This window comes from Lissotriton vulgaris, chromosome 7, assembly GCF_964263255.1.
Source record: "Lissotriton vulgaris chromosome 7, aLisVul1.2, whole genome shotgun sequence".
NCBI classification, from domain to species: Eukaryota; Metazoa; Chordata; class Amphibia; order Caudata; family Salamandridae; genus Lissotriton; species Lissotriton vulgaris.
Genome location: NC_141695.1, coordinates 49,607,147 through 49,622,417, shown reverse-complemented (window position 1 = coordinate 49,622,417; position 15,271 = coordinate 49,607,147). Strand labels below are relative to the sequence as shown.

Sequence of the window (15,271 nt, the reverse complement as noted above, 5' to 3'; positions counted from 1 at the left end):
TAAATATCATTATCATTATCATCAACCACGATCCCAGCATCCGGCGTCAGTCGCCCTAGTCGCGGCGCCAAACCTCTCTTATGTAATACTCTCCTTATGCAAAGTGCTTCATGTTAACTTCAACCAACTTTACAGCGCTAGACAACTTTTGCACTGCAATAAACATTTGGTGCTGATTTGCTTCAATGTAAGTAAATCTGACCCTTGGTGCGGTAATACTGCGCTATTACAAGTGATGAGCCTGAAAATGGAGAATTACCTTGAGAATTAACTCCCACACCATATTGAACAGGACACACTGAGAGGAATGAATGTCTGTAATCATACGTATTTTATTAGCCATGTCTCCTTCAGAGCATTTACATGAGTGAACCGGTTGAAATAAAATGTTGTGAGGAAGGAAGGAAGCTGCTTTGGGCAGATGGAATACTGCCTTCCAGTGCTGTCAGAATTACAAGAGAGTCTGGATTGCAAAATGTTTTGTCCTCCATCGTATTAAGTTTCCTCACCAGTAGGTGGTGCAATGTTTCTTTTAAATAATTTATACAACTTGATTATGAAACATGAGTTTGGTGAATTGCGTTGTCTGGTTATGATATTTAGAAAAAGTCAGATAATAGAGTCTACCTGGAAATGGAAAAAACAAAAAGACACTTTGTTAACTTTTTTTGTCTTCCTGCACAAAAACAATCATCCCCGCAGTCAATTTCTGTCCAAACAGCACGGGCCTGGAATGCCTTGCCGCTCTCTCTGGGATCATCAACTACATTGGCAGGATTTAAGAAAGGGCTAAAAACCCATCTTTTTAACCTCAGTATTTAGTTCTCTGCTTCATTCTTTTTGCATTGGGTCAGTTTAGTGCCTACATATCGCGCCAGGATACTCTGTAGTAGCAGAGCGCGTAATAAAATGTTTTATAACATAACAACATAACATAACATAACAATGCAGACACCCTTGCACCAAGGTGCAAGGGTGCCTGCGTTGGTGCATGGCAGCCAATTGTGTGTCATCGCAGGGGAAGCCACCGGGATGCGTCATATTGTTGTAAATATGACGCACCCTTGTGCTTTTAAAATGAAGCACCTCAGCTCAGCAAAATGACTTGTGCTGCTGCGCTGCCTCATTTTGTTGTAAATAAGCCCTCCAAAATGTATTACCAATCCAGAACTCTAGGACTCATTTATGAGCCCACTGTGCTGCCGGTGAGTGACTTTATTTGACTCACCAGCAGCTCAATGGGCTTGCCCATATTTTCAAGGCCACGTAAAACCACCCAGCATGACCTTTCATGGTCTTGTAAATATAGCCCCCTTCCATGCATCACTCTGCATGGAAGGGGTGTTCCATGGGTGTTGCTATGGGTGTCCCCACGCAACATCCATGGAACCTGATACACTCTCAGATTTACAACATTTAGTAAATCTCAGAATGCTTCAGAATCCTATGCTGCTTTATATTGATTGACTTTTCCTTCCAGGTTACTATATGCCAGTAGTTTTACTTTCTGTTTGATAGAGACAAACTTTGTTTATTGCTTATTTTGCACAGTGTTGGTTATTGTTGGCTTATTTGTTGGGTTAATTTTATTAATAAGGATAACGTTTGACTGCTCAGAAAGTTTCTTTTGAATCTTCCTCTAACACTGGTTCTGAGACTGACTGCATCTGAGGCAGAGGAGGAAACCCAGATTATGGCAGTGAGTTTTCTGTTTGAGAGAAAGTGTCTTATAGAGGAGGACACTGACATGCTGATATTGCAGCAAAAGGAATCTGGACTGCAGCCTGGAGCCGGAAGGCTTCCCATTGGAAGAGCTGAACTTAGGGTTACCCCAAAGATGGCACAGCTTGTGTTGCTTGCCTTTAGTGGTGTTGCAGGGTGTAGGGTAAATGCGGAAAATCTTTTGTGTATAATTTCTTTTTCAGGTGTATATGGACAATATATTTTTGGATGAGATTGTTGACCCGACTAATTTGTATGCTGAACAGTTTTTGAGGGAAAACAGTCCCAGATTTCAACCCCACTGTTGAGCTAAATGGTTGACTCCCACCAATCTGGATGAGGTGAAAAAGCTCTGGGGTTAAACTTTGCTGATGGAATTGATAAGGAAGCCGTCGCTGGCTCCATATTGGTCTACTAGTTCATTGATAGCAACTGCTATATTTCCAGCAACCATCAGTCATGATTGGTATTTGTTTCTGCTTTGGATGGTTCATTTTATTGATAATACTTCAGCATTGCCACAGGGTCATCCCGACTGTGAACGTTTCTTCTAGATTCAGCCTGCTATTGATCATTTTGTAGATTGCTTTTCTGGGATCCATGTTCCAGGGAAGCAAATAGTTGTGATAAGTCTTTGGTGCTGTTCAAGGTCCATTTGGTTTGTAGGCAGTACATTCCCAGCCAGAGGGCACGTTATGGAGTTAAGATGTTTATGCTGTCTGTGAGTAGTGCTGGATATGTTTATAATTTCATGGTGTACACTGGTAGGAATTCTTCTATTGACCCCACTTTATCAGTAAGAAAATTGTGTGGGATATTGGTAGGGGAAATTTTTTAAAAAAAGTCACCATTTATACTTAGATAACATATACACTGGTGTGCAATTGTCCCGGGAATTTTTCTAAGTGGACACTGTTGCATGTGACTCAATCTCCTCTATTCCTAAAGAGCTTTTATATGAATAACTTCACAGGGAACAATGCAGTGCTTTGCAGAAGAGGTTCCCACATGCTGACAGTCATTCATTATGACAGCACATCACCTCTGACTGTCTAGGGTCAGGTTGCTGAAGTGGGCAAACCAGTGTGTATTTTAGACTACAATAAGATGTGTGTGGTGTAGATAGAATAGATCAGAGGTTGGAGCCTTCAGTGCTGTTCGTAAGTCATACATTTGACATAAGAAGTTGACTGTCCATTTCTTTCATTTGGCAACCTTCAATGCTTTTTGTCGTCCGCTCCCTAAGCACTCAACCGAAATCCATCTGCTTTTCGAAGAGAAGAACCTGGATGTTTTATTTTTAACGGAAACATGGTTGAGTAAGGATTCCGATTTTGCTCCCACCAAATTATGCCATCCATAGGTTGGATCGTAATTCAGGCAGGGGAGGAGGCCTGGCTGTAATCTTTAAGATTGATTTTGCCAGTAGAATTAATGAAAACTCTGTTCCTGATTGTGAAAGCCTCTCCTTTGTGATTGATTTAACATCTTCGTTCACTTTCTCAGGCATTTTGATATATCGTCCCACAGGCCCTCTTGGCCATTTTAAGAAAGATCTGCCGCAGGTGGCAGCTAATTTAGCAAGCTCCTCCCCTAATTTTACAATCCTGGGAGATTTTAATCTGCATTTGGAAGATGAGTCACTAGTCTGACACAAGGCTTGGTGGATGAACTGGCTTCGTTTCAACTTCTATTGAAAGTGAACAGTGCCACACATTTTAAAGGTCACCAGTTGGATCCGATATTTTCCAACATTAGTTATCTCTCGGTAGGACATGCTGATCATATTATATGGTCAGATCACTTTATACTCCCCTTCGCACCCGATTGTGGCGAATGATAATTTTAACAAGTGGATGGATCAGACTCTTAACTTGGTACTCCCTAAAACGGAAATTTCAGAAAAATCGGGAGATAACAACAATCCTTGGTACTCCCCGCTTCTCCGCCAGCTTAAACAGACATGTAAAAAGTGTGAGAGACTATTGAGGAAAGATTATGCTTCGCCAAGCCAAATTAAATATCGAGAAGCCATTAAAATATATAAAAAGGAAATCAAAAATTCAGAAGCTCTGTACTACCAGGGAAAGATTCTCACGGCCAGCTCCTCGTCGAGATTTTTAAAATTGCTAACAGTCTTCTTTCTTCTGCCACATCCATGTTTGTTACAGAGAATGTCCAACTGCGATGCGACCAAATTGCCGATTTCTTCGCAGATAAGATACAAATTATTTATAACTCATTTCCCCCTGCTACGGTCTCTCAAAGCTTGAAAATGTTCCCCTCTTGGGTCTTGAGACCTTGGAAGGGCGGCTTAAGGAGCTTAAATCGGGCTCTCCTCTTGACGTTGCACCCCCCAGTGTTCTTCAAAAAGTAGCTGAAGTAGTGTCACCTGTTACTTGATTGTATAAATTCCTCATTTAAAAATAGGATCTGTGGCCTAATTGTTTGGGTTCCTCCCCAGTCCCAAAAAATCGAGTTAAGAGCTTAGGAGTATGGATCGAGTGTAAGCTAGATTTTGGAGATCAATCCCGCACAGTTGCAGCACACTGTTACGGATTGCTTAGAAGGTTCAGGAAGATACTTCCTATGCTTCAGTTTGCAGCAAGACGATTATTGGTACATGCCATTGTATTGTCTCGGATCGACTATGCTAATGTGCTTTATTTGGGAGCCCCCTTGGCCACTATTAACAGACTACAAATTGTACAGAATTGTGCAGCTCGTATGCTAATGAATGTTGCTAAGCGTACGTCCGCTAGGCCTGCCTTGTACACTCTTCATTGGCTGCCGGTTCAGCAAAGAGTTCAATTTAAGGCGCTCTGTAATATTCACAAATCTCTAGCAGGAAAGGGCTCACCCCTGATCTGTTCATGGAGTAAACGGTATGTACCAAACAGGACTCTCAGGTCGGGGAATAAAGGCATACTGTGTGTGCCTAAAATCAAACATGTTCGAAGTGGAGGGCGTCTGTTTTTCTATAATGGCCTGAAACTCTGGAACAGTATTCCATTGCACATACGTTCTGAAGAGGACCGTCTTAAGTTTAGAAAACTTGTGAAAACTTTCCTTTTCAAGCAATTGTATCGTTGAACACTGTGTGTATTAGCGCTGGGATGCCCTTGGGTAACCACGCGCTTTAAAAATGCCCTTCATTCATTCATTAATTCTCATTCATTCATTGATTTTGTTGTATTCAAGGATTGTTCTCCAGATTCAGAGATGACTTTTGTTCAGTTTCAGCAGTCAGTGATAGGCAGCCTAGTTGTAGTGGAGCAGGCAAGGGTTCCTAGTTTTGGAATGGTGGACGGTGTGGCTAGTTTGAAAGATCAGCACTTTCCTGGTTACATTCTCCCACACACAAAAAAACTTTCTGTGAAAGAAATATAGAGTCTGTGTCTGAATTGGTGTGAGAAAAGAGAGTCAAATGTACTCTTCCGGCCAACCAGTATGCCAGTGATTGACTAGTGAATGGGTGTTCAATAAGGTTTTTTTTGCTTTTTCCCATTAGTGCACACTCTCTCTTTTACTGAACACCTTCTTTTTGGAAACTGGTCAGTATGGAAATAATGTGTGGCATGTTTTGTATAAATCTCACAAGGTTTACTTACCCAGAAGCTCTTGTAAATGTGATTGATTGACAAAAACATATTTTTTTCCTGACATTTCTGTGAGGGACAGTTGTGGGATGACTGGGCCAACTTCAAGTTTCCTTCAACCTCTCCAGATAAAAATGCTTTCTCACTTGTGCGGGTGGGCCAAGTGTCCGTGACAGGGAAGGGCCGAATGCAGCCCACACAGAAAAAGCAAAGATCGAGAATAAATTCTTTCTCCTCATTGTGCCACATTAATGCCTGCTTATGAAAGGTGGTTTGACTCTGCCACCAATTTACAGATCCTTGTAAATCTGGGGAATGCCCACAGCAAGACCCATTGCACGCCCCTTTGCTGCAGAAAACTGGCCATATTTACAAGGCGGCATTAAGCCAAGCAAAGTAGCTTAGCGCTGCCTTGTAAATATAGATCAGGGCATGAGCCACCGGAGCATCGGAAGAAGTGATGCTCCAGTGGTGCAATGCCCTTGTAAATATACACCTAAGTGTGGGATGGGAATCCTTCGAGGCAAACACCCAGTGAAGGCCAGCATGAGCCTAATTTCCACAAACCATTCTTGCCCACACATCAGTGCTGTGATGTTTACCATGAAGGACTCAAAAGTGAATGCAAAGTTCATTAAAAGACCAGGCTTGAGCCGCTTGCAACTGAGATTTATTAGTCATAACTAAAATAATTAGACGTGGAGCCAAACCCTGATCAATGAATTGCCAAAAAGAATCCTTAATTACTACATGAGTTATCTCTCTTAGCTTTATCTTAATGGTAGGCTGATTACAAATTAGTGATTTCAGTTATTTGTCCAATCTTTAAATGAGAACATAGAACCCCTAAATGTACCAGATTAAGATACAATATAACAACAGCAACAAGAAAACTAGATAAAACAAATAAAATTCAGCACTGACAGTAGAAATGCACATTAATGTTTCTGAATGAATGGATGATGCAGTTAATGACGTCAATGATGCCTGCACCTTCAGTTCACTCATTACAACTTTGTGGTATAAATGCGTTTAATAGGGATTATCCAGTCAGCTGCATTAAGTTTATGTATTTACCCGTCACACCCATAAACATTTAAAACCGGCCAACCTGCATTTGTTTTTACCAATGTTCACTCTCTTGCCACAAACATCAATACAAGAAAATGTTAACAGCTTTGGTGTCTCCGCCATTGCATTTCATGAAGGTGCACATAATTTTCAAGACTTATAAACGGTTCCAGCTGTTATAAAAGCTAGCACAATTCATGAAGTATCAACCTTTTTGAAGAATTAGGAACTGTTCCATGTCTTATTAAAAGCTAGTACAATTCATGAAGTATAAATCGGTTTGAAGACTTATGAACTGCTCCTTCTGCTATGAAAAGCAAGTACATTTCATGAAGTGTAAATCATTTTTAAAAGCTTTGAACTGTTCCATCTGTGATGAATAACTGCCTCAATGCAGTAGGTCAGTCCTTGGTTTGTGCCCCCACACGTCTTTGTGACATCACTAAATAGAACATTTATGGCCTCGCTCAGTCAGCCGTCATTGGGCCTACAGCTTCTGTACCAATTATTTCTAGTGAATGTCTCCTAGATGGCAATTTTTAAAGATATATTTTGTCTGCGTATTTAGAAGTAAAATCATAAATAGAGCCAAGCTTGCTAACTACTCTGACGCACTTTGCCCACTCTACCACTACACTACCCAGGGCGCCTTAAGTTAATTAGGCATGTGTGTACTTTTTATTGCAGGATTGATTAGAACTCGATGATTGGGATATTGGAAGCACAAGCCATGTCTCTGTTTCACGCACACTTACTGCAACAGTGTAACTTTTCTCCAGGAGTGAAACAGCGTTGTGTCCACAGGTGTTTAATGCAGAGACTCTTGTAGGATAGTCATAATGTTACATTGTCTCATGTTCCTAAGATACACAGATTGCAGCAGCAGTGACACCTTGTGGCCAGAGTATGACATTTGCAGGAAACAGACAGAAACTGATGCAGCAGTAAACATCAGGGACACACCCTTGAAGCACTGGCAGTAAGTGACGTGTATCAGGATGGCATTTTCTAAGGACCTGAGGATAACAGCAGACATAACCCTTGCTAATCACAGTACAGGTTTGGCTGAGGTTATACAGTGTACACGCACACATTGGAACTCTGCTACATCCGGCGGTTCATCAGAGAGCGCCACTGGTTCCCTGCTTCGAGGGGGCGGTATGTACAACTAGTCCCCAAATAAAATATGGCATTATTGGAGATTCTGGTAGGGAATTATAGCTTGTCGGTATTTTAATCGCTTTTAATAAGAGGTGGGTTAGAAGAAAAATACAATCACAATCACCCAAAGAATAGCAAATCACTTTTGACAGTTTTCTACTTAGCAGAACATGTGTGGCTCCCATTAGGATCAACGTATAGGAAGGGTTCAGGGATATAACGAAGTTCACCGCAGGCCCCACTATGTGGGGGTCGCCCAGGGGTCCTTGTTTCGGAGGGGTCCCCCCACCTTCAAAAGCCATTGCATGCCTTGCAATGGGGTGGACTACAAAATAGGTAAACACTCGGGACAGTCACTATGCTTTCCCAAGCAGGCCGCCTGCATCATAGGGGGCTGGGCCTGACCCTTCAGTGAGATGTGAGATGCCATTGAGCCCATGATTAATTAATATTTGCAAATCTAGGAGATGACGGGCACCTTATCACATTTTACAGGGGGGCTCCATCATTTAGTGTTACGCCACTGGCAGAGATTGCAAATCGATGCTGATTTCTGTGCCAGACTCACATCGGTATGTGCCAGTTTCGATATAAGTTTTATTGGCCCGGATGATTTTCAGCTCCACCGGCACTGAGATTGTGACCTCCTTGTACATGAAATTCACAATCACTTTTGTGCGTGGCGGAGCCTTCACCGGCACGCTCAACTCTTCCTTCTTCCTGGTGGTGAATGACTGAGACTCTCCTTTCTTCACTGCGAAGGTGTGGGACACCCCTGCCTCCATAGTGACTATTCCTATCAAATTAAAGGAGACTCCAGCCCTTATTGTCGTCTCATTGCTGAATTCGAAGCTGTGGGAGGTGTATTTTTCAAACTCTTTGGTAGAAGTGGCAGTGAGCTGCTGCTCAATATCTGACCTGTTCTTGTATGAATACTGCTCTATCTGAAGATTTCTTTCACTCTCTACCTTTTTCTTGTCCCACAAAATTGTGGCTGTCACAGAGCATTGCCCGGGGCGCAGAGGATACACATGGGAGACTCGGTCATGGAAATCGATATCATAGTAATTTGCCAAATATTCACCAGCCCTGGCTACAATGCTCCTTCCACATCTGTCTGGATGCTCGTACAGAAGCCATGCTCCACTCTGGACTCTGTGGGAGCTTATCTTGTCATTCATGTATCCAAATACCAGATTGGACTCCTGAGTCAGTACTAACGCCTGACCCCCCTCATTGGGATGCTCATAGACTGTGATCCTGGGGTTGCTCAGGTCATCAGTGATCAGTTTAAGAGAAGATACCATATCATTCTGGGTAAGCTCTGAGTATTCTCCCTCCTCTAAGGCACTGTGCTGTCCATAATAGTTGGGATGCTCGTACAGGACCCAGGGCTGCCCGACGATCTTCACAGAGGAGATACAGTCACCGAAGCATTCATGTCTCAGATCTGGAACATCTGCTGTAAAAGTCTTATGGAGTCCCTGGAAGTTGGGGTGTTCATAGACGGTGATTGAGTCCATGGTCCTCAGCTGTGGAGGCTTCAATGGGGTCCCTTATTTGACGCTGTAACAAAACAAAAGCCAATTAGAGAGGCACTATTTTGGGCATCGTACATCTGGCCCAAAATATGCAAATTTTACTTTATGTATGAACTGCAATGATGACGATGATGACTCTTTTTCACAGAGTACAAGTTTGCAATATCAATCTAATCAGGCCAAGAACCCGGCAAGGCAGATGCCCAATCCCAAAATATATTGAGGGAATTCTGAATATTTCATCCACATTTTTCAATTTCATTGAACAAGATTATTCAAAGAAGTAGGCACCCTCAGAGCATGATGAAAGTAGGGTTATCTGGGCGCAGCATAGGACTCAGGCAACATGGCACACTAGGTCAGAAACAGCTCAGTGTTAAGAGGTTTTCTGTATTTAATGTGAGCTATGCATTTCTGTATGTTTATGGGTAGTTTGTTCCAGTACCAAGGGGCCGAATAGGAGTAAGATCAACCACCAAAATAGGATTTTCTGATTCGAGGAATAGGAATAAGGGATTTGTCTGTGGATCTTAATGTTCTGCCTGGCTGGTTCGGTGTAAGTTTTGCCGCAGGATAACTAGGTTTGCCATTGAGAGATTCATGAGTTATACAGCAGATCTTGAAGATTATTCTTTTTTGCACCGGTAGCCAAGGATGGAAGCGTAAAAGGGGTGAAGAGGCAGCCCTGGAAGATAGATTTTGGATGATGCGAGCTGCAGTATTTTGGACCACTTGTAGCTGAGTAAAGAGTGTCTCATTGGTAGCAGCCAGTAGGGTGTTTCAATAGTCCAAGCAGCTGATAACCAATGCTTGGACCAAAGTTTAATGCACAGGAAGTGGGAGTAAAGGAAAGACTCTTCGACGCAGAAGCATCATGTGAAAGGAGGCGTCAGTGGTAGCCACTACCTGTTCTTTCGTGCTCAGCGCCTGATCAAGGCTAACGCCCCGTTTTTTTACTTCCACTTTAGAAGTTGGTGCTGCGTCTAATTCAGAAGACCACCAGCCAGGGGACCAGAGCAGTTGGGTTTTGCCAAAATGCCTTATCTCCGTTTTGCTAATATTCCGCTGGAAACAGTTATCGGTCATCCAAAAAGAGACGGCTTTCATCCCAGCTGCAAAACATGCTTCAGTATTATTCAGGTCTTTGTCAAAAGAGATTAGGAGCTGAGTATCATCGGCATATGACAGAGGTTCAAAACCACAAGCTCTGATGGGTTCGGCAAGGGGGGCTATGTAGATATTAAAAATACGGGGCTAAGACAGCAGCCCTGGAGCACCCCGTTGTCAAGGTCTATGGTGCGTGATTTAAAAGGACGCAGGTTAATGGTCTGGGTTCTGTGAGATAGAAAATTGGCAAACCACTGATGAGCTATTCCATGAATTTCAATTGTCTGCAGCCTTGAAAGCAATCTATGGTGAGGCACAGTGTCAAAGGCTGAGGACTATTCGAGCAGCACAAGCAAAGATGACTTATTTTCATCTGGAGAGCATCTAATGTGCTCTGTAACTGCGATAAGCACAGTTTCAGTGCTGTGCATAGGTCTGAACCTGGATTGGGAAGGGTTCAGAATTATATTAGATTCTGTAAACTCCATTAGTTGGCTGTTTATTTGCCCTTCCAGCAGCTTACTCAATACGGGAAGCATTACAATTGGATGATAACTGGACAGGTCTGTAGCTGGAACATTAGCCTTCTTGCGGGTAAGTATCACCTGAGCGGCTTTCCAGGCTAGTGGAATTTTTCCAGACCTGATTGAAAAGTGGAGTAAGGAGCAGATGGCCGAGGCAAGCTGATTGGACAGAGCTGCTGAGACCCAGGCAGGGGCGATATCCCTGGGAGACCCTTATTTGACAGCTTTCATTGCTTAACAAATGAAGTCTGGTCTAAGATGTTTGAAGTTGCCTAGGGTGCAAGTACAATTGGCAATAGACAGGCTGACATAGGACTCTGGGCACCTTTTACCCACAGTTCTGGGGAGGTTGTTATAAATCACGTTAACTTTCTCTTCAAAGTGACTCGCAATAGAATCACAGAGAGCTTGTAAAAGTTGGGTGTCAGATGAGCAGGCAAGGGTGTATAAAAAAATGTTGAGACCTTTGTACAACCCTTTGGAGGAGTTACTCGCCTGGCTGAGTTGAAGTGCAATGTGTGACTTACGCACTTTCTTAATGTTACGATGATATAGTGCTAAGGTTACTTTGTAAGCCTTTTTATCACTGGGATTATAGGACTGACACAAATATCTTTCTAGCTTTTTAACCAGAGCTATACTACAGCGCAACTATGGTGTGTACCATGGAGCATGTGTACAATGTGGGTTTTCAAAGGGGCCCGTTTGTCGATTGCCATGTTTAATCCGGAGTGATAATCTGATAGTGCTTTCTCCACAGCTCGATCCTCCTTCGTATCCATAACATTGAAGTCCCGGGTGACTTTGCGCCAGTCTCTCAAAGGTTTTGCTTAGCTTTTTTGGGGTGTTCTGGCCCATGTGCTGTTGTGACTTGAAAACTGATTAGTGAATGACCAGTCCATAGAAGTGGACATGGGGTCCACAAGACAAGGATGGTGAATTAGTAAGAATTAGATCAATGGTGTGGCCCAAGATATATGCAGGTCCATCGACTATCTGCTTGAGGCCAAGTATGGAAAGGTTGGAGAGGAGTCACATTGATTCTAAATTTAAGGGATTTTCACCATGGATGTTAACAATGCCCAGTAGGAGAAAGTGTTTGGAGGTTCAAACATGAGTGGCAATGAGTTCAGTAAGATGAAGACTAAAATCTCCTTTGGGTCCAGGGGGGCGTTATACAAGAGTGCCTCTACACAATCGTGATGGGAGAGCTCAACCCTGAAAACACATATCTCAGTCCAGTCCTCCGAAAGGGTCTCAATAAGTGAGACTTTCAATGTGTCTTTAAAAATAATAGTGATTCCACCGCCCGCCCTGCCTTCCCTGTCCAATCTCAGCATGCAATAATTATCCGAGACACCTAACGCAATGGAATGAGTCGTAGTGGAATACAACCATATCTCCGTTAGAAATCCAAATTCAGGTACTATTGAAGACAGCAAGTTCCCAAATTCAATAGTAGGTTTAGATATTGATCTTAGATTGCATAGAAATTCCTTTACTTACCCGAGAGGGCAGAAACAGAGGGGGAAAAGGGCAGAGTTGGGTACGCTATGGGAGGTATTTGAGGTTATGATATTTAGGTTGTGTTTTGGTAAACCAGGGTTATGCCTGTCTTTCCAGTCGATCTTGAGCCTTTGAAAATGACATTTTACACAGGCTACGGGACCTTCTAGGTGAGATATAAATGTACCTCTGCAACAGGTGCCCTTGAGGGTAGAATCCTTAACTTTGTTACCTATATAGATTCGATTCTCAGCACAATATGTAATTCCAATCAAGTACCTGTTATCTGTAGTGCTGGCTCTTTGTAAAGGTTTGGCATGGACCAGCACAGACGAGCTTGGCTTTTTGTGTGCACTTTCGCCGTGCCAACTGCATGCCCGCTGCGCGCGTCTGCTGCATGTCGGCGCCAGCATCTGATTTAAATGGGAACCTAGGAAGCGCAGCTAGACTGCTGACTCCCATAGGCCCCAGCAGGAGGTGAGTACATTAGACAGCTCTCTCCACAGCAAACGGTAAAGACCGCGGTGGAACGTAGAGTAATTAGCAACGCAGGTAAAAACAGATAAGGAACACTCTCAGTGCAGTGAAGGTGCAAACAAATAAACTGTTCTTAAAACAAAGAAAAGCCTTTCAACAAGACGAGGTTTTAAAATGCTTGCCTGAGAGCTAAATAGTCTTAAGCCAGTTTGATGATCAAGACTGACAGAACATATAGGGTGCAGCTTGTGGTTCCCCGAGCACGAAGAGTGCGGCTGGGTGGAAGAACCTTCTCGGCCAATGTGGCGGGGCTATGGAACTCTCTACCTCCTGCATTACAACAGGCCCCTTCTGAAACTTGTTTTAAACAACTGCTAAAAACCTGGCTATTTACTACATTATGCTAAGATCTGCCACCTGACTTATGGCTAGTATGTTCTCATAGCGCCGGGACACCTCCATGTGAGGTAGCTGTTCGCGCTCTTACAAGACTCATTATTATTATTATTATTATTATTATTATTATTATTATTATTATTATTATTATTAACATCTATACATAAAGAGGTTTAGTGAGGAGCCTGGATGTACTTCAGCATCACTTATAGGGGAATAGCATACTGGCTGATGTTTCTTTCTGTGTAACCACTTGTGCATTGAGCAACAAAGCCAGGGGTACCAGTGAAGACTCAAGGGCCTTCAAAGGCTTTTGCCCACACTGACACTCCCTGGCAATACTGTTTCCATGGTTTTGTTGTGGATCTACCTTCTGGCCACGGCTATAAATGTAAGGGTAATAATCAACATGATTTTATTTAAACCTGGTCTAACAAACAACCCTGGCAAGTCAATCTAACAAATTGTACATTCAACACCTAGTACACCTCTTTGGCCTACTTTCAGAAGTGGTATTTAAAAGTAAAACACAGTTCTTGAGAATGGGGTGTTCAGCTTTTGCTCTGCACTTGATATAGATATAAAGATGCCCCAGTTCCATCATTCTCAAACTGTTGGGCAGACATAAAGAGGGAACCTGGAACTGCAGAAATTATAGTCATATTTGTGTTAGAGCAGAGAAAATGTGCATCCATCCTAGAATTCTCCCAACATTAGAAGCGGACTCACGGAACATCTTTTCAACAAAGTTGAAGTTTGAGACCTTTCAGAATTGTGCCGTGGGTTCAAGTGATAATTCTCTTAGACACTCTCCACTTCAGGCTACCCTTGTTGCTAACCCAATTCATGAAGGATCTCAAGGCCTGGCTCTTTGACTGAACCAAAGCACCCATCAGGACCTGCAGTGTTCCCCCCGAGCGCCTTGAGACCCTTACCAGTGAGTCGCTATGCTTAACAAGTCTTGATTGGTTGATTGATTGATTAATTGATTGACTCAAGAGAAACAACTTGCAACAAATGCAGATTATGAGTTAGGGATGAAATGTGAACAGCTTGTTTTCTGAATTTAATCCAATCTATGAATTTTGTGTATATTGATTATCTATAGGCCTGAGGAAGCAATAAAAGATCTCAAAATATGTTTGGACAAGGCAATGATTTAATGCTTTTGGTTTAGAGACTTCACTGAAGGGAGATTTTGGAAACCAAGAATAAAACAAAGAAGTGAACCATATTTGTCTATATTTTTGTAATTCCTTGGATATATCTTTTATTTGTACATGTATTAAGGTCTCCCTCAAGATACAAGATTAAGGCCTTGAAGAATGTTCGGCAAACAACTACAGACAGTCTGACAGCAAAACGCTGTAGAGACTTAAATCAAATAGGTAACACTGCAGAATCTAACTGACACTGCTGATTTTAAAATAGTTTTGCTTATTTTGCATTCAATTTTTGCACAATGTTTATCATGGCCAAGATCTTTGTCTCTTTTTCATGGACTGAATGTATATGATGTTTTGCCTTATAAGTTACATTTTCATCTATCCTTCTTATTGCATCTTTGTTTCTTTTTTGCTAACACAAACATTAAAAAGTAGGTCTGACAGCAGTAAAAATCAACTAGAAGCACAAGACGTGATGTTTAGCAGAGGTGGTCTTGTTCAATAGGCTGGGTTTCCAATGCCCTACCACCATGCTTCACACACATCCATTTATGAAACTTCTTTAATAATACTTTTGGAACCTGGGGCACAGTTTACATGCCCATGTCTGTTACTATAGTGTCTGACCTGCACTATGAGGTACCTTCCAGGTAAGATTTTAGGGTTATCCTGCTCTAATACTCTGGAAAAGATGTGTTTGGGTACAGTAGGGCTAGGCACCTGTCCCAGCATGCATAGATGTGAACAGCACTGTGGTGTTAGCACAAACACAAAATCAATTTCCAATGGTTAGTTCATCAACACTGTGAGGTAAAGCTGGGCACCTGGTAAGCTGCCCATACATGCAAAAACAAATCAGTGAAGAATGCCACTGGAACATAAAATAAATTAACCATTCAGTGGCAATGCATTAAAGAAAGAGTGGAGTCGTTGCAGTACATCAACATCCTCTCACTGGAGTTCTGCTAGATTCCTCAATGCTTTCTCTCAAGTCTCACAAG

At 42.4% G+C, this 15,271-nt stretch overlaps 1 pseudogene; it reads right to left on the bottom strand.

The window, feature by feature from the left end:
• Positions 1-8,042: 8,042 nt before the first annotated feature.
• Positions 8,043-9,079, bottom strand: LOC147700697 (epidermal differentiation-specific protein pseudogene; annotated as a pseudogene).
• Between the last annotated feature and the right edge of the window lie 6,192 nt (positions 9,080-15,271).